Raw genomic sequence first — 25,004 nt, 5'->3', positions numbered from 1 at the left:
TGCCGAGGAGTGCCAAAAAAGCAAAAAGACAAAAAAAAAAAAAAAAAAAAAAAAAAAAAAAAAAAGGAAAAAGGATCCAACCACAACAATTAAATATGGTCATCAAATCACAAGAGAACAAAAGAAGAAGAGAAGAAAAAGACCTATAACAACAAGTCCAAAACAATTAACAAAATGGCATTAAGAACATACATATCAAAAATTATCTTAAATGTATATGGACTAAATGTTCAACCAAAAGACACAGACTGGCTGAACAGATACAAAAAGACCCATACATATGCTATCTACAAGAGACCCATTCAGTTCCAGGGACACATACAAACTGAATGTGAGAGGATGAAAGTAGATATTCCATGGAAATGGAAACTGAAAGAAAGGTGGAATAGCAATAGTCATATCAGACAAAATAGACTTCAAAATAAAGACTGTTATAAGAGACAAGGACACTACGTAAGGATCAAGGGATTAATCCAAGAAGAAGATATAACAATTGTGAATATATATGCACCAAACACAGGAGCACCTAAATATATAAGGGAAATGTTAACAGATATAAAAGGAGAAATTGACAGTAATACAATAATAGTTGATGAATTATAAGACCCATATACATTAACGGACAGCTCATCTAGGGAGAAATAGCAATAAGGAAACACACACCTTAAATAACACATTAGACCAGATGGATTTAATTGACATTTATATAGTGTTCCATCTGAAGGCAGAAATATACACGTTATTCTCAAGTGCACAGGGAATATTCTCCAGCAGAGATCACAGGACAGGCCACAAGCAAGCCTCAGTAATTTTTTTTTTTATGGCTGCACCCATGGCATTTATAAGTTCCCAGGCCAGGGACTGAATCCAAGCCATAGCTGTGACATGAGCTGCAGCTGTGGCAATGCCAGATCCTTTAACCCACTGTGCTGGGCCAGGGATCAAAATCATACCTCCACAGCAAACTTAGCCATTGCAGTCGGATTATTAACCCACTGCACCTCAGCAAATTGAAGAAAATGGAAATCATATCAACCTTCTTTTCTGACCACAATGCTGTGGGATTAGAAATCAAATATAGAAAAAACGGCAAAAAAACATGGATACGTGGAGGCTAAACAATGTACTACTAAACAATCATTGAATAAACCAAAGATGAAATAAACAATACATAGAGACAAATGAAAATGAAGCCACAATGATCCAAAACCTATGGGATACAGAAAGGCAGTTCTACGAGTGAAGTGTACAGTGATACAAACTTACCTCAGGAAATAAGAATAATCTCAAACCACCTAACCTTATACCTAAAGCAACCAGATAAAGAAGAACAAACAAAACCCAAAAATAGTAGAAGGAAAGAAATCATAAAGATCAAATCAGAAATAAATGAAATAGAAAGAAAAAATAAAAAGGTCAATGAAACTAAAACCTGGTTATTTGAAAAGATAAGCCTTTAGCTAGACTCATCAAGAAAAAAGGAAGAGGGTCCATAATTAGAAATGAAATTGGAAAATTTAGAAATTTAAAGTTAGAAAATTGGAAATGCAATTAGAAATGAAAAAGAAGTTACAACTGACACCACAGAAATACAAAAGGCCATATGAAACTACTACAGGAAGCTATATGCCAATAATATGGACAACCTACAAGAAATGGATAAATTTGTAGACATGTACAATTTCCCAAGACTGAACCAGGAAGAAATGGAAAATATGAACAGACCAAATACAACTACCGAAATTGAATCTAACTGTGGTTCAAAAACTTCCAACAAATAACTCCAGAACCAGATGGTGTCATGGCTGAGTTCTACCAAACGTTTAAAGAAGAGTTAACCCCTATCTTTCTGACTATTCCAAATAATTGCAGAGGAAGGAATTCTCCCACTTCATTCTATGAAGGTACCATTACCCTGATACAAAAACCAGACAAAGATAATACAAAAAAAGAAAGTACAGGTCAACTTAACTGATGAACATAGATGCAAAACTTCTCAACAAGGGGTTCCAGCTGTGGCGCAATGGGGTTTTCTGTGTCTCTGGAGCTCTGGGACATAGGTTCAATCCCTGGCCCAGCACACTGGTTTAAGGATATGACATTGCTGCAGCTGTGGCTCAGACCTGATCCCTGCCCTGGGAACTCCATGTTCCATGGGGTGGCCAAAATAGAAAAAAAAAATCTCAATAAAATACTAGCAAACCAAACCCAAATATATCAACAGGATCATACCCCGTGATCGAGTGGGATTTATCCCAGGGATACAAAGATTTTTCTTTCTCTTTTTTCTTATGCAGCTGCTTTTATTCTTGCACCTTCCCTAGGGTAAAAGTAATGCCCATGAAATATGGGAAGGCAAAGGGAACAGGAGAAAAAGCTAAAATACTCAAAGACTGTCATGAGCCTGAGCCCCAAAGAGTTAAGGTACAACCAGCACTCAGTGGAATGGACTGAACATTCAGTGCTAGAGACTTAAAGAGAGTATGACCCTATGGAACCACCATTCCATCAAAACCTAACCCAGTTTTTCTCAAACTCTATGCTCACAATTATGCTCTCATTCATGTCTGTAAGGATTTTTCAATATCTGCAAATCAATCAGTGTGATACACCACATTAACAAACTGAAGAATAAAAAACATATGATCATCTCAAGAGATGCAGAGAAAGCTTTTAAGAAAATTCTCCATTATTTATGATTAAAAACCTATCTAGAAAGTGGGCATAGAAGGAACATATCTCAATAAAGGCTGTAAATGACAAAACCATAGCTAACATCATACTCAATGTGAAACAATGAAAGCATTTCTGCTAAGATCAGGAAAAAAGACAAGAATGTGCATTCTCGCCACTTTTATTCAACATAGTTTCAGAGGTCCTAGCCATAGCAACCAGAGATGAAAAACAAATGAAAAGACATCTAAACTGGAAAATGAAGTAAAACTGTTGTTGTTAGTGTATGACATGATACTATACACAGAAAATCCTAAATGCTACCAGAAAACTACTAGGGATCATCAATGAATTTAGTTAGGTTGCAGAATTCAAAATTAATACACAGAAATCTCTTGCAATTCTATATACTAATAATGAAAGATCAGAAAGAGAAATTAGGGAAACAATTCCACTTACATTTCATCAAAAAGAATGAAATACTTTGGAATAATCCTGCCTAAGGAGGTGAAAAATCTGCACTCTGAAAACTATAAGATGCTGGTGAAAGAAACTGAAGATGACACAAACAGATGGAAGGACATACCATGTTCTTGGATTGGAAGAATCAATACTGTCAAAATGACTATACTACCCAAGACAATCTATAGTCATCAAAACAGTATGGTACTGGCACAGAAACAGACATATAGACAGTGGAACAGGACAGAAAGACCAGAAATAAACCCACATGCCTATGGTCAATTAATTTATAGCAAAGGGGGGAAGAATATATAATAGAGAAAAGATAGTCTCTTTAATAAGTGGTGCTAGAAAAACTGGACAGCTATGTGTAAAAGAATGAAATTAGAACGTTCTCTAACACACACACAAAAAAAACTCAAGATGGATTAGAGATCAAATTTAAGTTCAGATACTATAAAAACATAGGCAGAACACTCTGTCTAAATTGCAGTAATATTTTTTGATCCATCTCCTAGTGTAACAGAAATAAAAACAAAAATAAACAAATGGGACCTAATCACACTTAAAAGCTTTTCCACAGGAAAAGAAATTATAAACAAAACAAAGAGACAACCTACAGAGTGGGAGAAAATATTTGTAATAAACAGGGTTTAGGAGTTCCCATCATGGCTCAGTGATTAACGAATCCGACTAGGAACCATGAGGTTGCAGGTTCAATCCCTGCCCTTGCTCAGTGGGTTAAGGATCTGGCGTTGCCGTGAGCTGTGGTGTAGGCTGCAGATGCGGCTCAGATCCTGTGTTGCTGTGGCTCTGGCATAGGCCGGCAGCTATGGCTCCGATTTGAACCCTAGCCTGGGAACCTCCATATGCCACGAGAGCAGCCCAAGAAATGGCAAAAAGACAAAAAATAAATAAATAAAAATTAACAAGGGGTTAATCTCCAAAATATATGAACAGCTCACGCAGCTGAACATGAAAAAACAAATAACTCAATAAAAAAATGGGCAGAAAATCTAAACCAACATTTCTCCAAATAAGACCTAAAGATGGCCAGTAGGCATATGAGAAATGCAAATCAAAGCTACAATGAGATACCACCTTACACCAGTCAGAATGCTCATCATCAAAGTCTACAAACAATAAATGCTGGAGAGGGTGTGGAGAAAATGGAACCTTCCTACATTGTTGGTGGGAAAGTAAATTCATATAGCCACTATGGAGAATGGTATGGAGGTTCGTTAAAAAATTAAAAATAGAGCTACCATATGATCCTGCAACCCCACTCCTGAATATATATCTGAAAAAAGCCATAATCTGAAAAGATTCACATACATGTTCATTGCAGTAATATTAACAATACCCAAGACATGAAAGCAAAATAAATTACCACTGATGGATGAATGGTTTAAGATGTGGTGTACACACACACACATATGGAATATTACTCAACCATAAAATGGAAAGAAATAATGCCATTTGCCACAACATTAATGGACCTAGAAATTATAATACTTAGCGAAGCAAACCAAAGACACATATCATATGATATCACTTATATGTGGAATCTAAAATATAAATAATATATATATACATATATATGCAAATTACCTTTTTTCCAAAACAGCAAGAGACTCATAGAAATAGAAACCAAGTTATGGTTACCAAAGGGCAAATGAGGGTGTAGGGAGGGATAAATGAGGAGGTGCGATAACATATACATACTACTATATATAAAATTGTTAACCAACAAGGACCTACTGGATAGAACAGGGAACTACACTATTTTGTTACAATCTGTAAGTGAAAGACTCTGAAAAAGTATCTGTATTTATGTATGCATGTATAAATATATATATATATAAAACTGAATCGCTATTCTGTATGCTTGAAACTAACACGATATTGTACATAACTACACTTCAATTAAAAAATTTAAGGGTATGTTATGCACATACTATCAAAAAGAAATCTGGGAGTTCCCGTTGTGGCTCAGTGGTTAACGAATCCGACTAGGAACCATGAGGTTGCGGGTTCGGTCCCTGCCCTTGCTCAGTGGGTTAAGGATCTGGCGTTGCCATGAGCTGTGGTGTAGGTTGCAGATGCGGCTCGGATCCCGCGTTGCTGTGGTTCTGGCATAGGCCAGTGGCCTGCATATGCCACAGGAGCAGCCCAAGAAATGGCAAAAAAAAAAAAAGAAAGAAAAAGAAAAAAGAAATCTGGTATGGCTATTAGAATGTAATGTAATATAATATAATATAACGTAAGAGAATTTAAGGCAAAAGGTATTATTAAACATAGAGATATTAACCAAGGTAAAATGTTGAATCTACCAGGAAAGTCTGACAACTCTATAATTTGTGGGCACATAATAGAGCATTATTATATCCAAAGCAGAAAATGAACAACATTTTCAATGAAACAGCCATATCAACAATCATAATAAGGTATTAACTCATGGATCGAACAAAAAAATTACAATGGGAATATGAACATATCCTAACTGAATGATAACAAAAACTTGTAGGATCAGAAGTAGTTAATCAGATATAAACAATCATAAATATATAAGCCACAAATGTTCTAAAGTCCTTGTATTGTTCAAATAGAAAATTAGGCCAAAAATAAACGAGAACCTATCTCAAGGGCTTAGGAAAAATTCAGAAATTTTACCCAACAAAAGCAGAAGGAAGGAAATGGTAAAGATCAGAACACAATTCGAGAAAGTACAAAGCAAGCACAAAATAGAGTGGATCAACAACAAGAACAAAAAGTCTATTTTTTGAAAAGACTATATAAACTGACAAAACCTCTGACAAAATTAATGAAGAAAAAAAGAGAAACTACAAGTATCTAGTATCAGAAATGAAAAGAGAACAGCAACTCTAGATGCTTCAGCATTTAAGAAGTAGGAGAATTTTAAGAGCTTTACACCAAAAATATTGAAAAGATAGGTAAAATTAACAAATTCCTAGAGAAATATACCTACTAAAGTTGACTGAAGAACATTTTAAAAATTTTGAAAAAATTACACATGCACTGATGAAAAACAATGAACACATGACTCTTTTCAAAAAGATAATGACAAGCTGAGTTGGTTTCACTAGTGTATTCCATCAAAACATTTAAGAAAAAAATCCAACCCTTGACAATTTTGTTTCAAGTAAGAGAACTCAGATGTTCTACCTAGTACCAAAATCTGACAGTACAGAATGGAAAAGTAAAAAATAATTTCACTCAAAAATATAGGTCTAAGAATCCTAAACAAATATTACCAAGCCAAAGATAGCATACATAGTTGCTAAACCAAAGTTAGCATAAATAAAAGTGATAATGCATCCAGTAAATCCACTATAACACATTAGAGAGATGTTATCATGTGACCATCTTAGGATGCACAGAGAAAGCATTTGATAAACTTCAACATCTTTTCAAGATTAAATAAAATCTCAGCAAGCTAAAAATAGAAGGAAACTTTTTTTTTTTAATTTTTAGGGTCTTTACCCTTGCACATGGAGGTTCACAGGCTAGGGGTCTCATCAGAGCTGTAGCTGCTGGCCTATCCAGAGCCACAGCAACGCGGGATCTGAACCGCATCTGCCACCTACCACAGCTCACAGCAATGCCGGTCCTTAACCCACTGAGCAAGGCCAGCGATCAAACCTGCAACCTCATGTTCCTAGTTGGATTCATTAACCACTGTGCCATGACGGGAACTCCAGAAGAAACTTCTTAAAAGGTGAAGGATATCTACAAAAATCTATAACAAGCATCATATTTATAGTGAACGTTGAAAGCTTGTCTTTATGTGTTGATACGTCCTAGAGCTCAATGCATAGTATAGTGAATATAAGCAACAATACTGTATTATAATAATCAAATTTGCTAAGAGACTAGATCTCAATTATTCCTATCACAAAAAAAGAAATGATGATCATGTGATGTGACAGAGGTGCTCGCACTACAATGGCCATCATATATAAATATATCAAATCAACATTTTGTACACCTTAAACATACATGTTATGTGTCAAATATATTTGACTTAAAAAAAGATCCTACCAAGAAATATTTTCTCAGCATTGTACAAGAGCTCCTAGCCAGTGTCATAAGGCAAGAAAAAGAAATAAAAGATTTAAGAATCATTATTAATCATTATAATCATTATATCATTATTGATATAATGATATAATAATTACATTGTAATATATATTATATAAAATAGATAATAAATATAATCACAAATAAAATAATCACACATATAATCATTGTAATGATGTAATCATTGTAGTGATATAATCATTAAAATCATGTTCTTAAATAATGATTTCTCTCAAATGATATGTGTACACATAGAAATCCAAAATAACCTAATAAAAACTCTGAGTTAAGTGATTTCACTAAGTTTCTGGATAGAAAAAGTAATGTAAAAAATCAATCCTATTTCTATATACCATCAGTAAACAAAAAGTGAAATTTTATAAATTATGCCATTTACAAAAAGTATTTAAAAACCCCTTAAGTACTTAGGAATATACCAAATATGTGTAAGACTGTAATTCAACAAAGAAAAATTTAACTTATGATAAACATCAAATAAAATTTCCAGAAAAGATGCCAACTTCCTCATTTGGAATACAATACTGTTAAGATGTCAATTCTACCGAAATTGATTTATAGACTTAATATAAATTTCAATTCCAATCTCAAGAGATTTTATTTCATGGAATTTGATCAGCTTATTCTAAAAAGTATAAGGAAGTTCAAAGTCTCAAAAGTGACCAAATACTTTTGAAGATCAAGGTGAGATCAAGTGTCTCTATTAGACATTGAGATACGTTATAATGCAACAGCGAGCAATGCAGTATAGCACAATACAGCAAATAGACTGCCAGAGCAGCACAGACGCTCTGGAACAGATCCACACTTGAATGTATATGGACACTTGAAAGGGGACAGAAATATCTTACAAAGCAGTGGAGAAAGGACAGTCTCCAATAAGTGGTACAGGGACAACTTGAATGGTGCCAGTACTTCACTATGGTCTCTCAGTCCCATTTTTTGCCCTTTTGTACTCTGCTCTGAAATCTTTGTCTTGGAGCATTTCAAACTATATTTTTCAGGGGTTCCCTTGCCAGCGGTCCTAGTATTAGGTTCTTCCAGTGGTACGTGTAACGGACTACGAGAGGTGGGAGGAAGAGAAGAAGAGGCAGTCCTCGTCCTTCCTTCTTCCCTCCTGCTCTTCCCGGCCTCTCCCTCTCTTCCATTTCCTCTCTCCCTCCTGACCTTGATCTTCATTATTTTAGCTTCTTGCAGGGTCTCTGGAAATGGCTGCATCTCATTTAGAGACTCACCAAAGCCAGGATGAACCCTCTTCCACAGTCCTAGCACCTGTTGTGCTGCTCCTCCTTTGGTGAACTTAGCACTCCAAACTATACTGGGGAGCCCAGAAGCTCCTGGGCTCTGGCAACATCATTTTCTACATTTGTTTCTCCAGCCTTACGAGTGGTGGCTGCTTTCTGCTGTTACTAAATTCTGGATTATCACATCTTTCTCTTCTTGCTCCCAACACCTTTGCCAACCCTTTCCTGTACTGAGTCTGCATTCTGTTTTCCAGAATGTACCTCAACATATACAGGTGGCAGTTTAGTGAGATTCCAGGAAAAAACCTGGGAACCAGGGATTTAGTATTGACTTCTTTGATTTGAACAGTAAAGACCTCACTGCTGATGGAAATAGATACTGTTAGTCTAAAGACTGTAGAGGCATCGTGACTACCTGTGCTTGCTTAGGATTAAAGAACCTATGAAGAAAGATTTGGAGAGAAGAGGTTGTTACTGCACTTGACTGGTGTTGTAATGATGCCTATGAAGGCTGTGGTTGGGATAACTTTTTCTATGTCAGAGAGATCAAAGTTTTTAAAAAAAGACAAGCTTAGTATTCTAAAGTCTCATTCAAGATATAATATGAGAGAAATGGAAAACTCCTAGGGCAGTCCTAAGAGGACTTTTTCTTGTAATTATAGGTAGAATTCCATGAAAGTTGATTCCAGGGCCCCACCAAACCTCTTACCTAAAAGATACAGCATTGAGGATATGGAAGAAGCATGTTTAAGAAGTCTGACCAGCCTGACTTTCCAAATAGCACTGAGGTTCCTTACTACTGAAGAAAGCAGCTCCTCCTCCCCTGTGTGAGGACACCTCCTTTCCTTTGATTGAAGACCCAGCAGCAATGCCATTAGAAGTAACTGACTTACAATGGATACTCTCCTTCCTCTCCAGGAACACCCTTACCACCTTTCAATACCTGCAGATCCATAACTAGAGTTGGATCTTAAACCCTGCATGGGGACTACCCAGCAAGAGACAGCTTATATATCCTGAGGAACACGTGTAGGGATTAAGTCTAAAGTTATTAGGGCAAGGGAGATGACTATGCAGGCTGAATTTATCAATATGGGCGAACATAGCAGAGATTATGGATTTAATGTTTTAACCTGAGATCTGTGAGTAGCTAAAACAATGTGCTTGCTCGGTTGACTGAAACCTAGATTAAGTTGCCTCATTCAATGAGGTTGAAGTGTCAGGATGTACCAGGTAGGATGAAGAGGAAAGCATCCAAAAACATGAGATTAAAAATCGTTGAATGTTCCATCATGTGCTACCACATCTCCACAATCACACAACCTGCAGAAGACACTCCCTTTACTAACACATTCTAAGAAGCGCTACTGAAGGGAGCCTTACTACACCAAGAGCTCCTTGAAAACCTGAGGTGGTGATGCTCTCAGACTCAGGGATGATGAGTACTGAACCCATTCTCTGCTTTCATTGGGAATGATGAGATGCCAGAGAGACAGGGCTTAACCTCCAGATACAAGGTGGGACTAATTGACCATAATGAGTAGCACAGACAATGTGGCAATCAGAATGTTTTGACTTCAGACATTAATTTTTTTGCAAGGACCACCAGAGCAGTTTGCTTTCACCTGGTCGAGTCAGCAGTACACCTGCACCATTTTGCCTCTGGGCTATCAATTCTCCTGCCAAAATCTAGCCTTCACAGATCCACTACACATGCTAAATTAACCTGGTGTACAGTAAATAGAACGTAACTTCACTGATTCAGTGATTCTGTACATGCCAGAGAGTGGGAGACAAAGTTCAGGACTTTACTACAAAAATACAGTTTCTAAGTTATAACAATGTAGAGAATTAGGAGTCTCCTTTTCAAAGTAAAAAATGAGTTATTGCACTTTACAAAACCTACCACTAAGAGAATGGCAGAGCACTTGGTGGACTTCTTTGATTTTTGAGGTGCTATATACACGTTTGACTGTGCTACTTTGATCTATTACCCATAAGGCTGTCAGTTTTAACTTGAACCAGGGCAAGGAAGGCTCTGCCACTTAGATATTTGAAGTCTTTGTGTAAAACAGAGACACTGCATGGAACCTCTGACATTCATTCAAAAATCACATGAAGATCCCTAGAGTTTAGGAGCAAAGGCACTCCCTCTTCTGCAGATAATTTTTTTTTGTCTTTTTTTGTTGTTGTTGTTGTTATTGTTGTTGTTGCTATTTCTTGGGCCACTCCCGCAGCATATGGAGGTTCCCAGGCTAGGGGTCTAATCGGAGCTGTAGCCACCGGCCTACGCCAGAGCCACAGCAACATGGGATCCAAGCCGTGTCTGCAACCTACACCACAGCTCACAGCAACGCCGGATCCTTAACCCACTGAGCAAGGGCAGGGACCGAACCCACAACCTCATGGTTCCTAGTCGGATTCGTTAACCACTGCGCCATGACAGGAACTCCAGATAATTTTTTTTTTTTAATATAATCAGCATCTGCCTTGCAACAGAGCTACCAGATAAGAACTGGGTGTTATCTAATTCACCAAGATACATACTTAGTACATGAAGATTCAATTTGAAACCAGGTAGAAATAGTATATACAGTTATTAGGTTCAGGTAAGTCATAAAGACACAAAAAATAAGTTGCATGAGCAGGTAGCTCAGGTTTCCATTCCTTTAAAAATTTTTTTTTCTTTTTAGGGCCACACCCATGGCAAATGGAAGTTCCAGGCTGGGGTCAATTTAGAGCTACAGACACTGCAATGCAGGATCCAAGCTGCATCTGCAACCTACACCACATCTCAGGGTGACACCAGATCCCTGACCCACCGAGCGAGGCCAGGGATCAAACCCACATCCTCATGGATACTAGTTGGATTATTTCCACTGCACCACAATGGGAACTCCCTAAAATTTTTTAATTATAGTTGATTTACAATGTTGTGCCAATTTCTACTGTAAAGTGACTCAATCATACATATCTATACATTCTTTTTCTTATATTATCTTCCGTTGTGGTCCATCTCAAGAGACTGGCTATAGTTCCCCATGCTATAGAGCAGGACCTCATTGCTTATCCATTCTAAATGTAATAACTTGTATCTACTAACCCCAAACTCCCAGTCCACCCATTCCTTCCACCTTCCCTCTTGCAACCACAAATCTGTTCTCTATGCTGTGAGTCCGCTTCTGTTTTGTAGATAGGTTCATTTGCCACAACACCCATGCTTGTTACAATGCTACCTCCATCAGTCCATAGGGATTCTTTATGATCAGTTGACAGAGAAAGGAAAAAAAAGGGCCTAGTTTACAGACTATTCCTTAAATGATGAATTTGACCAGATGGACTGAATAGATATTTATAGAATCTTCTGTCCAAAAGCAGCAGAATGCAAAATCTTCTCAAGTGTACATGGAATATTCTCTGGGACAGATCACATTCTGGGCCACAAATCAAGTCTCAGTAAATTAAAAAAAAAAAAACCTGAAACAATATCAAGCATCTTTTCCAATGGCAGCACTATATGATTAGAAATCAGCAAGAAAAAAACTGCCAAAAAACACATGGAGACTAAACAACATGGTACTAAACAACCAATGGATCACTGAGGAAATCAAAGAGGGTATTAAAAAATGCCTAGAAGCAAATGACAACAAAGACACAACAATCCAAAAGCTATGGGATGCAGCAAAAGCAATTATAGAGGGACATTTATAGCAATGCAAACCTACCTCAGGACACAAAAAAATCTCCAATAAACAACCTAACTTTACACCTAGAGCAACTAGAGAAAGAACAAATAAAACCCAAAGTTAGCAGAGGGAAAGAAATCATAAAGATCAGAGCAGAAATAAATGAAACAGAAACAAAGAAAATAGAAAAGGTCAATGAAACTAAAAGCTGGTTCTTTGTAAAGATCAACAGAATTGATAAACAGCCAGACTCACCAAGGAAAAAAGAGAGAGGACCCAAATCAATAAAATTAGAAATGAAAGGAGTTCCTGTCATGGCGCAGTGGTTAACGAATCCGACTAGGAACCATGAGGTTCCGGGTTCAGTCCCTGCCCTTGCTCAGTGGGTTGACGATCGGGCGTTGCTGTGAGCTGTGGTGTAGGTTGCAGACGCGGCTGGATCCCGAGTTGCTGTGGCTCTGGCGTAGGCTGGAGACTATAGCTCTGATTAGACCCCTATCCTGGGAACCTCCATATGCCGCGGGAGCGGCCCAAGAAATAGCAAAAAGACAAAAAAAAAAATAGAAATGAAAAAGGAGATGTTTCAGTGGATCACAGAAATAGAAAGGATCATAAGACCACTACAAGCAACTATATGCTAATAAAATGGACAACCTCAAAGAAATGGACAAATTCCTAGAAAGGAACAATCTTCTAGGACTAAACCAGGAAGAAGTAGAAGAGATGAACGGACAAATCGCAAGGACTGAAATTAAAACCATGATTTAAAAACTTCCAACAAACAAAAGTCCAGGACCAGAGAGCCTCACAGGTGAATTCTATCAAACATTTAGAGAAGAGTTAACACCTATCCCTCTGAAACTCTCCCAACTAATTGCAGAGGAACGAACATTTCCAAACTCATCCTATGAGGCCACCATCACCATGATACCAAAACCAGACAAAGATATCACAAAAAAAGAAAATTAAAGGCCAATATCACTGATAAACATAGATGCAAAAAATTCTCAACAAAATACTAGCAAACCAAATCCAGCAATACGTTAAAAGGATCATACACCATGATCAAGTGAGATTTTATCCCAGGGATGTAAGGATTTTTCAATAATCACAAATCAATCAGTGCAATACACCAATTAACAAACTAAAGAATAAAAACCATATGATTCTCTCAATAGATGCAGAGAAAGCTTTTGACAAAATCCAACACACAATTCCGATAAAATCCTCCAGAAAGTGGGCAGAGAGGGAACCTACCTCAACATAATAAAGGCCACCATATATGACAAACCCACAGCTAACATCATTCTCAATGGTGAAAAGCTGAAAGAATTTCCGCTAAGATTAGGAACAAAACAAGGATGTCCACTCTCGCCACTTCTATTCAACATAGTTTTAGAAATCCTCCAGCAATCAGAGGAGAAAAGGAGCTAAAAAGAATCCAAACTGGAGTTCCTGTCGTGGCGCAGTGGTTAACGAATCCGACTAGGAACCATGAGGTTGCGGGTTCGGTCCCTGCGCTTGCTCTGTGGGTTGACGATCCGGCGTTGCCGTGAGCTGTGGTGTAGGTTGCAGACGCGGCTCGGATCCCGCGTTGCTGTGGCTCTGGCGTAGGCCGGTGGTTACAGTTCCGATTGGACCCCTAGCCTGGGAACCTCCATATGCCGCGGGAGCGGCCCAAAGAAATAGCAAAAAGACCAAAAAAAAAAAAAAAAAAAAAAGAATCCAAACTGAAAAGGAAGAAGTGAAACTATCACTTTGCAGGTGACATGATACTGTACCTAGAAAATCCTAAAAACAATATCAGAAAACTCTTAGACCTCATCAATGAATTTGGTAAATTTGCAGGATACAAAATTAATACACAGAAATCCATTGCATTTCTATATGTTAACAATGAAAGGTCAGAAAGAGAAATTAGGAAAAAAAGTCCCATTTACCATTCTATCAAAAAGAATAAAATACCTAGGGATAAACCTACAAAAAGAGACAAAAGACCTGTACTCTAAGAACTACAAGATGTTGATGAAAGAAATCAAAGATGATCAAATAGATGGAAATACATACCACGTTCTTGGATTGGAAGAATCAATATTGTCAAAATGAGTATCTACCCAAGGCAATCTACAAATTCAATGCAATCCCTATCAAATCACCAATGGCATTTTTTACAGAAATAGATCAGAAAAATTTTTAATTTGCATGGAAACACAAAAGACCCTGAATACCCAAAGCAATCCTGAGAAATAAAAGTGGAGCTGGTGGAATAAGGCTCCCTGACTTCAACTATACCACAAAACTATAGTCATCTAAACAGTATAGTACTGACACAAAAACAAATATAGATCAATGGGACAGGATAGAAAGCCCAGAAATAAACCAAAGCACCAATGGTCAATCTATGACAAAGGAGGCAGGAATATACAATGCTGAAAAGACAGTTTCTTCAATAAGTGGTGCTGGGAAAACTGGACAGCTACATGCAAAAGTATGAAATTAGAACACTCTCTAACACCATACTCAAAAATAAACCAAAAATGGATTATATACCTAAACATACAACTGGACACTATAAATCTCTTGGAGGAAAACATAGGCCAAAACCTCTCTCATGTAAACCGCAGCAAATTCTTCTCAGATCCACCTCCTAGAATAATTACAATAAAAGCAATAATAAACAAATGGGACCCAGTTAAACTTAAAAGGTTTTGCACAGCAAAGGAAACCATACACAACAACAACAAAAAGACAACCCACAGAATGGGAGAAAATATTTGCAAATGAAGCAACTGACAAGGGATTAATATCCAAGATATACAACACCTCCCACAGCTCAATATCAAAGAAACAAACAACCCACTACAAAAATTAGCAGAAGATCTAAATAGATATTTCCAAAGAAGGACATATGGATGGCCATAAAACACATGAAAAACTGCTCAACATCACCAATTATTAGAAAAATGCAAGTCAAAACTACTATGAGGTACCACTTTACACCAGCCAGAATAACTATCATCAAAAAGTGTACAAATAATAAATCCTGGAGAAGGTGTGGAGAAAAGGCAACCCTCTCACACTGTTGGTGGGAATGTACATTGGTGCAACACTATATCTTTCATCTGTCACAGAAAATTCTCAGCAAACATCTATTCAACTATTGCTTCTGACTCATTCTCTTGCTTCTTCAGAGACTCCAATTCCATATATGTTAGACCTTGTTTCTGAGTCTCCTTGTCTCTTAGCCTCGCTTCTATTTTACATTCTTTTGACTTTATCACTTCATACTGGATATTTGCTTCTGAAAATTAGTTTATTAGTTCTTTCTTCAGCTGAGTCTCATCGGCTATTAAACCTAATAGTTCTTAGTTCTTAATTTCAGCTGCTTTTTATAGCTCTTTTTTTAAAATAGCCTAGTTCCTGTACAAATTCTAAATTTTGCCCTTCTTCTTTTTGAATATATTAAGCATACCTATTTGAAAGCCTGTATCTGATCATGCCATTATCTGAGCCTCCATGTAACTGTTTGACGCATATGTTGTTGTTTTTGTTTTCTTTCATACTGTGTTTATTTTTGTATGCCTGATTATTTTTTGAGTGCTGAACATTACAAAGTCAGAAATAAGACATAGGAAAATGTTATCTTGGCAAGGCAGAGTACCCATCTTGGATTATCATAATCCAACTTCAAGAACTGAGATGATCTATGCTGAGCTTCAGTCTACTCCAGTTTACCCTCACTCTTAGGGTGCAGCCCTTTGGGGCCACAACCCAAAGTAGAGGGGATCGTCAGGCCCCTGTGGTCAAGCTCTAGACCCAACTTTTGTCCCATGGTCCCATGAAGCTGTCCAAAGTGTTGCTCGGCTTTTCAGCTTCTCACAGACTCTTCTGAAGTCAGTGTAGTGGGAAGAGGTGATGCCAATGTATAAAACACCTTCAATAATGGGATAAAAAATACCAACTTGATCTCCTGTCAATTTTTGTTTCATTAAAAGTACTCTCATGTCTATAAAAAGCATTGTGATCATACTGACCTGGTCCCTCCAAGTGATCAGATAAATCATGCAATTTTTTTTTAGAGTAGAATCACCTAAGAGTGCCTTATGTGCTGTGGCTTTGAAGTTCTAATATTATCAGGGCACTAGTGCCTCTGATCTCTGCTGTAGAACATAGCGAGGAATGTTGCTGCTGGTGCCTTGTTGGGGAGAGTTGGGGCAAGGACATACGTGAGAATGAAGGCAATGTCCAGAAGGGCCCCTGTGTAGGGCATCCCACTCTGCTTGGCTCAATTCCGAATCAAGGGAGTCACCATGAACAGAAGGAACAGCAGAAGTCCCTGTGGTAGAATAAGGCTGCAAAAAAGCTGATTTGGTTGAAGTTTCCAAATGGGCCTCAGGGATAAACAAAGGCACTAAGGCTGCACCTCTCTAGAGCCAGAGCCATCAGGTAAAGGTGAGCAAGTCACCACTGCACTTGATGCCACGGATGGAGGCAGACAGGTCCAGTCTGTCCATCTCTATGGCTCCACCTGCTTCTCCTCAGGGTCTCCCTGTCTTGAGCTGTCTTACCTATAACACAGTTACAAGGGAGCCATCCAAATGCCTAGGCTTTTCCAGGGCTTTCCCAGATTTTGCACATTTACTTTTTTGCCTCCATGAACAATTAAGATAGCTCTGAAATTCTAACACTGCGACAACCAAATTACCATTTAAAAAAGAAATTAGAGTGAAAAATACCTAACATGTAATTCATCATTTTAATTATTTTTAAAAGTACAGCTCCAGGACCTTAAGTACATTCCAACTGTGGGACAGCCAGTCTCCAAAAACTCTTGTCAAACTAAAATTCTATACCCACTAAACAATGACCCTTCATTCCTCATTCCCTGCAGCCTCCTACAAGCACCACTCTGCTTTCTGTCTCTCTGAACTTGACTCTTCTAGGTATAAGTAGAATCATACACTAGTTTTCCTTTTGTGTCTGGCTTATTTCACTTAGCATAATGTCTCCCAGGTTCATCCATGTTGTAGCATGTGTCAGACTTAATTCCTTTTTAAGGCTAACAAATACGCGTGTGTGTGTGTGTGTGTGTGTGTGTGTGTGTGTGTGTGTGTGTGTGTGGTGTTTGTACCAAATACATACCACATTGTGTGTATTCACTCCATGGACATTTGGGTTGTTTCCACCTTTTCGCTATTGTGAATAGTGTTGCTACAAACACTGGCATACGAACGTCTTTTCAAGCACATCTTTCCAATTATTTTATGTACACTCACCAGAAGTGGAATTACACAGGATAATCCTGTGTTTGATTTTTTGAGGCACTGCTGTCCTATTTTTCACAGCAGCTGCACCTTCTTACATGCCTATCTGCGATGCACAATGGGTCCAACTTCTTCATATCCTCGCTAACACCTGCTATTCCTTCTTGCCTCCCTCATCCTTCCTCCCTTCCTAGCATCAGCCATCCTAATGGGTGAGAAGTGATATTTCACTGTGCTTTTGATTAGCATTTCCCAAGTGATGAGCCAGAATGCCTATGTTTGGCCAGATTTGACACTTCAACTGCCTTTATATCTAGACTCAGACTAAAAGTCCTTTGCTAGACCACATGTAGATCTTTGGTTAAAAAGAAGGTACATGCCATCAAAATCAACTGGAGGGGTTGCCGGACTGGCCAGTCTGCGTGCTGAGCCTTGGGATATTTACTGGGAAAGGTTCTGCTGGGAGGCCACGTAACCCCAGCTCAAGGCGTGAGGGGGAGCACCCTTCTCTCAACCCCTCATCATCTCTGAGCTACAGTGATGTTCGCTTCATATACAATGGCCAGAGCCTTTTTACTATTGGAGACAATTTGACATTAATTTTCAAGAGGTGCCATCTTTCGGTTCAATGTGTTTCACGGGTCACATGATCCTCGATTACTAAGGTGACACTTAGGACAATTTTACGGCAAATTGAGTCTCAAATTACAGGCCCCGAAGGGGTCTGCATTAACAATGGTCTGTAAGAACCCAGCAGGGGGCCTGAGCCAGGTTACACAGCAATCAAGGGCGGTCAGTAATGTAACATTTCAGAAAGAACAAGAGGAATGCATTGCTAAGACACACAGGCTGATTTTCTCCTTTCAGAAAAGGAGGGCTCAAATTGCCACAGACACCCCTGGATGATGGAATAATAAAGACAGAATTACTTTTGCATGAACTAGGATTTTCCTGCAGCTAAGTTGAGAAGCATGACCCATGAGGAGTGAATGGAATTACACTTCCTTCCTTTCCTCAACCACTCTGTTTTATTTCTCCTGCAGGCATTTTACTCCTTAGAAACTAGTGCCTCTCGAATAACAGAGTGTGAGAAAGTCTGACAGGGTAATTACCAAACAAAACCTGTAAAAATAATAAGCATCACCCACAGACTAATTTCTGAGATACTTCAGGCTCTGAATGTCCCTGAGAATAGCAATGTGCTGAGTTAGGCAAGATTCTGGAAAGACAGAGAGGTTTCCTACCTTCTGAGAATCTCCTACAGAAACCAGATTTTTTGTTTTGTTTTTTTTTTTGTTTTTTAGGGCTGCACCTGTGGCATATGGAGGTTCCCAGGCTAGGGGTCAAATTGGAGCTGCATCTGCGGGCCTACACCACAGCCTCAGCTACTCAGGATCTGAGCCATATATGCGACCTACACCACAGCTCACGGCAATGCCAGATCCTTAACCCACTGAGCAAGGCGAGGGATCCAAACTGGATCCTTGAGGATGCTAGTCAGATTCCTTAACTGCTGAGCCACGACAGGAACTCCCAGAAACCAGATATTAATCTTTATGATCATGTGGCGGTACCTGCATTTGCAATGACCAATGCGAAACAAAAACAAGAATTAGATAAGAAAATTGACTGTGTCCCATCAAGCAACATTCCCCTGTGATTCAGGGAGCTTTTTCATTCGTTAAGTATGGGGCTATTACTGGATTTTTATGAGTTTTCAGAGAACAATGATGCATCACATTTCAAGCACTTATAAAAACTGTGCTCTGGGACTTTATGGGTCTGTACTTCCTGAGCATAGAGTATGCATTTTTAACTAATATAAAAGATGAAATGTTATCCAGTTCTTTGCAATTCTGACTTTCTTAAATAACTTCAGATTCCCTGTTACGTGACTCCTGAACTCATTTACTCACTGAAATCATGTCTGTTTTGTGCAAGGCCCTGTGCTGGGTGGGTACTGGGAAAAAGACGCTGCAGAGACCCCCAGAGCTCACTGTCCCATAGTGAAGACACAGAGCGGACAAAATAATAATGCCTCATTTTTAGCCACTAAGTACGCTTCTCCTGAGTGCTGAAGACATAGGATGAGCCTTCTAGAGAGTCATCATTGCCAATTCCCAGAAAATTGAGGATATTTGACTCTCAAGAGTAGCACAGTGGTTAACGAATCCGACAAGGAATCATGAGATTGCGGTTCGGTCCCTGCCCTTGCTCAGTGGGTTAACAATCCGGCGTTGCCGTGAGCTGTGGTGTAGGTTGCAGACGCGGCTCGGATCCTGAGCTGCTGTGGCTCTGGCGTAGGCCAGTGGCTACAGCTCCGATTGGACCCCCAGCCTGGGAAACTCCATATGCTGCGGAGCGGCCAAAGAAATAGCAAAAAAAAAAAAAAAGACAAAAAAAAAAAAAAGAGAGGAGACGATAAAGTGAAGAAATGAATGGTTGTGGGCTGAATTCTGCCTTCTCCCAAAGTCGTATGTTGCAATCCTAGCCCCTAGCACCTCAGGATACGACTGTATCCCACAGAAGGCCTTTATAAAACCGACTGAATTAAAAAGAGGCTATTAGGATGGGCCATTATCCTATCTGACTGATGCCCTTAAAAGAGGAAATTCAGACAAAGAAAGGGAGTTCCCATTGTCATGGTCGTGGCACAGCAGAAATGAATCTGACTAGGAACCACGAGGTTGTGGGTTCGATCCCTGACCTCGCTCAGTGGGTTAAGGATCCGGCGTTGCCGTAAGCTGTGGTGTAGGTGGCAGATGTGCCTTGGATCCCGCATTGCTGTGGCTGTGGTGTAGGCCAGCTGCAGCTCGATTGACCCTACCTGGGAACCTCCATATGCCAAAAAACAAAAACAAAAACTTACACCAGGGGGGCATGTACGCGGACAAAAGACCATGTGAAGGGGCAGCAGGGGGGCAGCCATCTAAGGGGGGGCGGGGAGGATCTCAGAGGAAACAAACCCTGCCAGCACCTTGATTTTGAATTTCCAGCCTCCAGAACAGTAAGAACACACGTCTGTTGTGTAAGCCTGTGGTATTTTGTTATGGCAGCCCTAGCAAACCAATATATTAACTATTATTTCTATTGGGTTTTTTGAAACAAACAAACAAACAAAAAACCCCAGAAAAGTGGCAAGCACAGGACAGAAAAAAAAATTTTTTTCCCCATAAAAGTAATGAAAGTGTGAAAGTAAATTGTTGACACACGACAAAGTTCCTAAGAGTTTTCTCCAAGTGAGGCGAAGATTCTAATGGAGACAGGTTCACGCTGCAGAAAATGAGGGATGGGGTAGCACTTCCTGAGAGCAAAGCACAGGCCTCCCCGAGGGTGTGGGATATTAGAACAAGGCTGTGTCCTGGCTCTACCTAAGCTTGGGGACCTTGGCGAAATCACCTCTGCTTCCAGTGACAACTGGACTATGCAACATGCGAGTTCACGTCCTACGCAAGCACTCTGTGATTTTAATGTCTGAGGGCATTTTTTTTTCCTACCATGAGGTTAAAGGGCAAAGATGACTCAGTCCTGTCCACTAGTGCCAAGCACCCCTGCCCACCCTTTGCCCGCTGTGCTTGCCAGCCGATGGCCTTTAACCCAGTGTTCACCCTCATCTGCATGTAATTGGCCAGCTGCCTCCTGCCCTGCAGCCAGGCCAAGCTCCTGGCAGTCTGTTCCCTCATGTGCCTGTGATCAGGCCTCTTGTGCCAAAGGCCCTTCTTCCCTCCTCCGGATGCCCCTGGCTACATCCTACTCTTTCTTCCTGACCTTTCCAAGCATGCCCTCCTTTTGAGCTTGAGCACAGTTCCTCCCCCTCAAAATGCATCACATCCCGATAAATGGATTTGTATTTGTCTTCCTCCCCACGAGATGCCAAATCTCTGGGCTGCATCTTTCTCTGCAGCCTCAGCTACTGACACCCCATGTGGCTCATCATGGATCATCGCTGAATGAATGCGCCTTAGGAACTGTGGACCAGACACTGTGCTGGGCCAGGTGGAGAGGGATCCTGCCTTGGGGCAGCTCTCAGGCCAAGAGAGGGAGGAAAGATGATAAAATGGGCAACCACTTGGCAGGAAGGGACAGAGGTAAGCTGGAGGTGATGAGGAAGCTCACGGAGGGCAGGTTTCAGATGTGGAAAGCCTTCCATTAAGATGGCTTGACACCCTTGGACGTTGCCAACAAGAGCCTTTCCAGGGGCCAGTGTTGCAGACATAAAGGGCTGCTAGACTCTCAGCTCCGTAAGGATGTGGACCGTGCCTGCCCCATTCACTGCTGTCTCCCCAGCTTCCAGCACATCTGACACATTGCGGCAACCAGTAAGTGTCTATGTGATGAGCGCAAGAATGAACCAACAACCAGGTCCTCCTTCCTGTGTTTCTGGCAAATGCTTTTCCCACCTTCCCTCTCCCTTTCTGACTTGTCCAAAGATGTGAGCTAATACTTACCTCAGTAGGGGTGGTGCTGAAGATCAAAAGCCCTAATAAATATGAACGCACTTAGCTTAGTAGAAAGTGGTCTATAAACATGAGTTACGACTCACCGCTGCTTCCCTTCCAAGAGGTAGGTGGGGTGAAGTCAGTGCTGGGCTGGGCTGGTAGGGGTTCGGATGCCCTCAGGACCTATGTATGCTCCTGCCAATACACAAAAAGAGACTCAAGCATTCTCAATTTACCATTCTTTAGAAGTTTCGTAGGTTTTAATAAGGACCTTAGAGATTCCTTCCTTGGCAATGAGAAACGAATAATTCAGGTGCAGTAACGAGGGTTCAGCAGCCACTGCTCCTGTGGGCACTCCTAATGAGGGTTTTTCTTTTTTCATGTTGTGCTCTCCCACAGGGAGCGCTTATTAGAGAAAAAGGAATTCCACGGTCATGGTGGGAGGTAGAGCCTGCGATAGTCGGGGTTCTCCAGAGAAACAGTACTGGGAGGATGTATGTACATAGAGGAAAAAAAGGTTTCCATTCACCACGTGGGTCGTGCAGGAGGATGGAAGGTCTAAACCAGGCTTGGATCATGAGTTGGGGCTGGAAGCGGGGCTGTCACTGGAGCCTGAGACGGCTCAGGTGGCTGCCGAGAGGTGCATCCTGGAGCAAGCCCCTGGTCCTGCTTGTGCCTTAGTGACTTGAAACCTGCAGGGGCTGGGGTGTTGGGAAGCGCTTCCTTCTCCCCAAGAGCCCCAGAGCCGAGACATCCCCAGTCCCGTGCTATGGCTTAGGAACTCAGCTGCCGGAGGTCAGGGACAAACGAGGTGACCTCATGAGAAATGCGAGAAGCCTGAGGGTTTAGGTCGCTCCCTTCTCCGGGCTGGCGCAGCACCGTGGTCTAAGATGCTTATGCGGGCGTTTTACAGCACAGCCTCCGCTGCCTGTTAAAAAGCACGTGATGCCGATTGGAGAAAGACGGGGTAGATGCTAATATTCTCCCCAGACACAGGCACCGCAAGAAAAGGGACCAGGCCGGATCTAGGGGCTGGCAAAGTCAGCTCAGGTGTTCAGATGTCCAAAAAGGAAACTTGGGGTTGGGGGGGGGCGGTGGAGCTTGGGGGCTGAGAGAGGCTGTGAAGAAGGTAAAACCTGTCTCCTCTTAGCCTTTGAACCTTTCTCACCTGCGGCCTCCTCGCTACTTCTTAGAATCCAGGCCCTCGAGGCAGGCCTAGCTTCTAAAGCGAAGACCTGTTCTTTCCCCTTCACAGTTCAAACTCTGCAGAAGGATCAGCAGTCCGAGGCTGGTGTCTTCGGATTAGGCAGCACTGCCGCCGCCCAGGTTCAGGGCAGCAGCACTATCCGGGCGGGGCCAGGTGGCCGGGAGGTCGGGGGGCGCGCAGGCTGCAGCCCTAGTGCCCGCTGTGGACGCGGAGGATGCCCGCGGACCTCTCTCAGCGGACTTCGGTAAACCGTGGAGGGCAAGGCTGCCTCTCTCCTGAGAGGCACGGTCTCAAGCCTCAATTCTCGGTTTCTGAGGGATCCGGTATTCGGCGAAGACCCCATGAACACCCGGGTCAGCCCAGGGCGGGGCGGCCGCACGAGCGGCAGGTGCTCCGACCAGGCAGCTCCGGCCCCGCCCACGGGAGAGCCCCGCTGAGGCCCCGCGCCTGCGCAGAGTGGCTCGGGCCCCCCTGAGCCCGGCTGCTGACAGTGCTGTGCCGGGGCTTCGGTTTAAAGCTTTCAGTATGCATCTCAGGGGTAGTTAGCGTCTGCAACTTAGTCTGGAGGCGCATCTTGCAGTGGCTAGTCAGCACGCGCAAGACTCCGCGCATACACTCCCCTATAATAAGCACTTTAAATCTCATTACCTGAATCGAACCAGGAGGCTTGTGAATTAATAGCCAAGGCATTTTTGGAATTATTTTTCTCAGTAAAATAAGAGAGGTTGAAGACATGTGATCGAGTTGAAAAACCAGCTGGCCCATCCTTACCTGAGGGGCCTATCTGCATCCAGCAAGCCCTGACTTGTTCTCTCCAAAGAGAGGCCAAAGCAAGGCCCTGGGTCTAGTGCGCCTCTTGGTCCCGAGTCCCCTCCGCTCAGGGAGGGGCTGGTTGCGCTGCCGGTAGAGCCAGCTGCCTGCGCCCTTTATGTGGGGCTCTCCTCGGACGGACGGGCTGAGGACAGAGAGCAGGCATGGCTGCAGGGAACCGCGAACTTGTGGGTGAACCAGGTTACACCTGTAGCAGAATCCCATCCGGGCCTTTGTCAATCATCCCACCTGGGGATGGTTTAGGGCGTGGGCATATACAGCCCGTGGGCTTCTAACAGATGGAGGCCATTGACATTTGCAAATGAATGGACAAGGGCTGAATGAGACCACTGGGCAACAGGCAAGGTCCTGAAGAAGAAAAAGCCTGCCAAATGGGTCTTTGTTCCATCCAATTATTAAAACAAATGCCTGTCACTCTATCCCATACATCTGCTGAGCACTTAGCCAGATTCCGACATCCTCCTGCATACAGTGTCTCATCCTCCGAACAAGCCAGAGGGACCCAGGCCAGACCGATAAGGCTTCTCTTCTGCAGGGACAAAGAATCTGAGCCCAGAGAGTTTCTCCAACTCCCTCCAAGTCGACTGCAGGAGGCAGTTCTCAAACCAGCACCCAGGCTCGGTGACTCCTTGGCTAAGAGTTAAGATGCACGTCAGCGAGTTCCCATCATGGCCGGAGGTTAAGAACCCAACTAGTATCCATGAGGACGTGGGCCTCATTCAGTGGGTGGAGAATCTGGCATTGCTGTGGCTGTGGTGCAGGTCGGCAGCTGCAGCTCCAATTCGACCTGGGAACTTCCATGTGGCTCAGGTGTGGTCCTTAAAAAAAAAAAAAAAAGATACATGTCAGAATTCTCAGAGAAGCATTCCCCAAACATGGGTATGCATAATGTATATAAAAGTTCCTTTCTGAGAGTGATGACCCAAAACTTCTATCTTAACACTCACTACACGCCCAGGACTGTGCTACATACACACTGGAAGCCGTAGAAAGATCCACTACCCTTGGAAAAGTTGCAGAAGCTGCCACCAAAACATGCGAGCTCAGCATGAGGATTATTTTGAGCTAAAGGAGTTTGA

General features: G+C 41.5%; 1 long non-coding RNA gene across 3 annotated transcripts in view; it reads right to left on the bottom strand.

Annotated features, from left to right (window-relative positions):
• LOC106505102 overlaps positions 1-23,503 on the bottom strand; it is a 51,208-nt gene extending 27,705 nt beyond the window's left edge. For all 3 annotated transcript variants that reach the window (XR_002336128.1, XR_001299189.2, XR_002336129.1), the window contains exons 1-2: positions 23,056-23,503; positions 21,992-22,082 (exon numbers count right to left, since the gene is read on the bottom strand). This is a non-coding gene — a long non-coding RNA (uncharacterized LOC106505102). The remainder of the gene's footprint in view (positions 1-21,991; positions 22,083-23,055) is intronic.

Source organism: Sus scrofa, chromosome 10 (genome assembly GCF_000003025.6).
Source record: "Sus scrofa isolate TJ Tabasco breed Duroc chromosome 10, Sscrofa11.1, whole genome shotgun sequence".
NCBI classification, from domain to species: domain Eukaryota; kingdom Metazoa; phylum Chordata; class Mammalia; order Artiodactyla; family Suidae; genus Sus; species Sus scrofa.
This window is presented reverse-complemented; position numbering and strand designations above follow the sequence as displayed.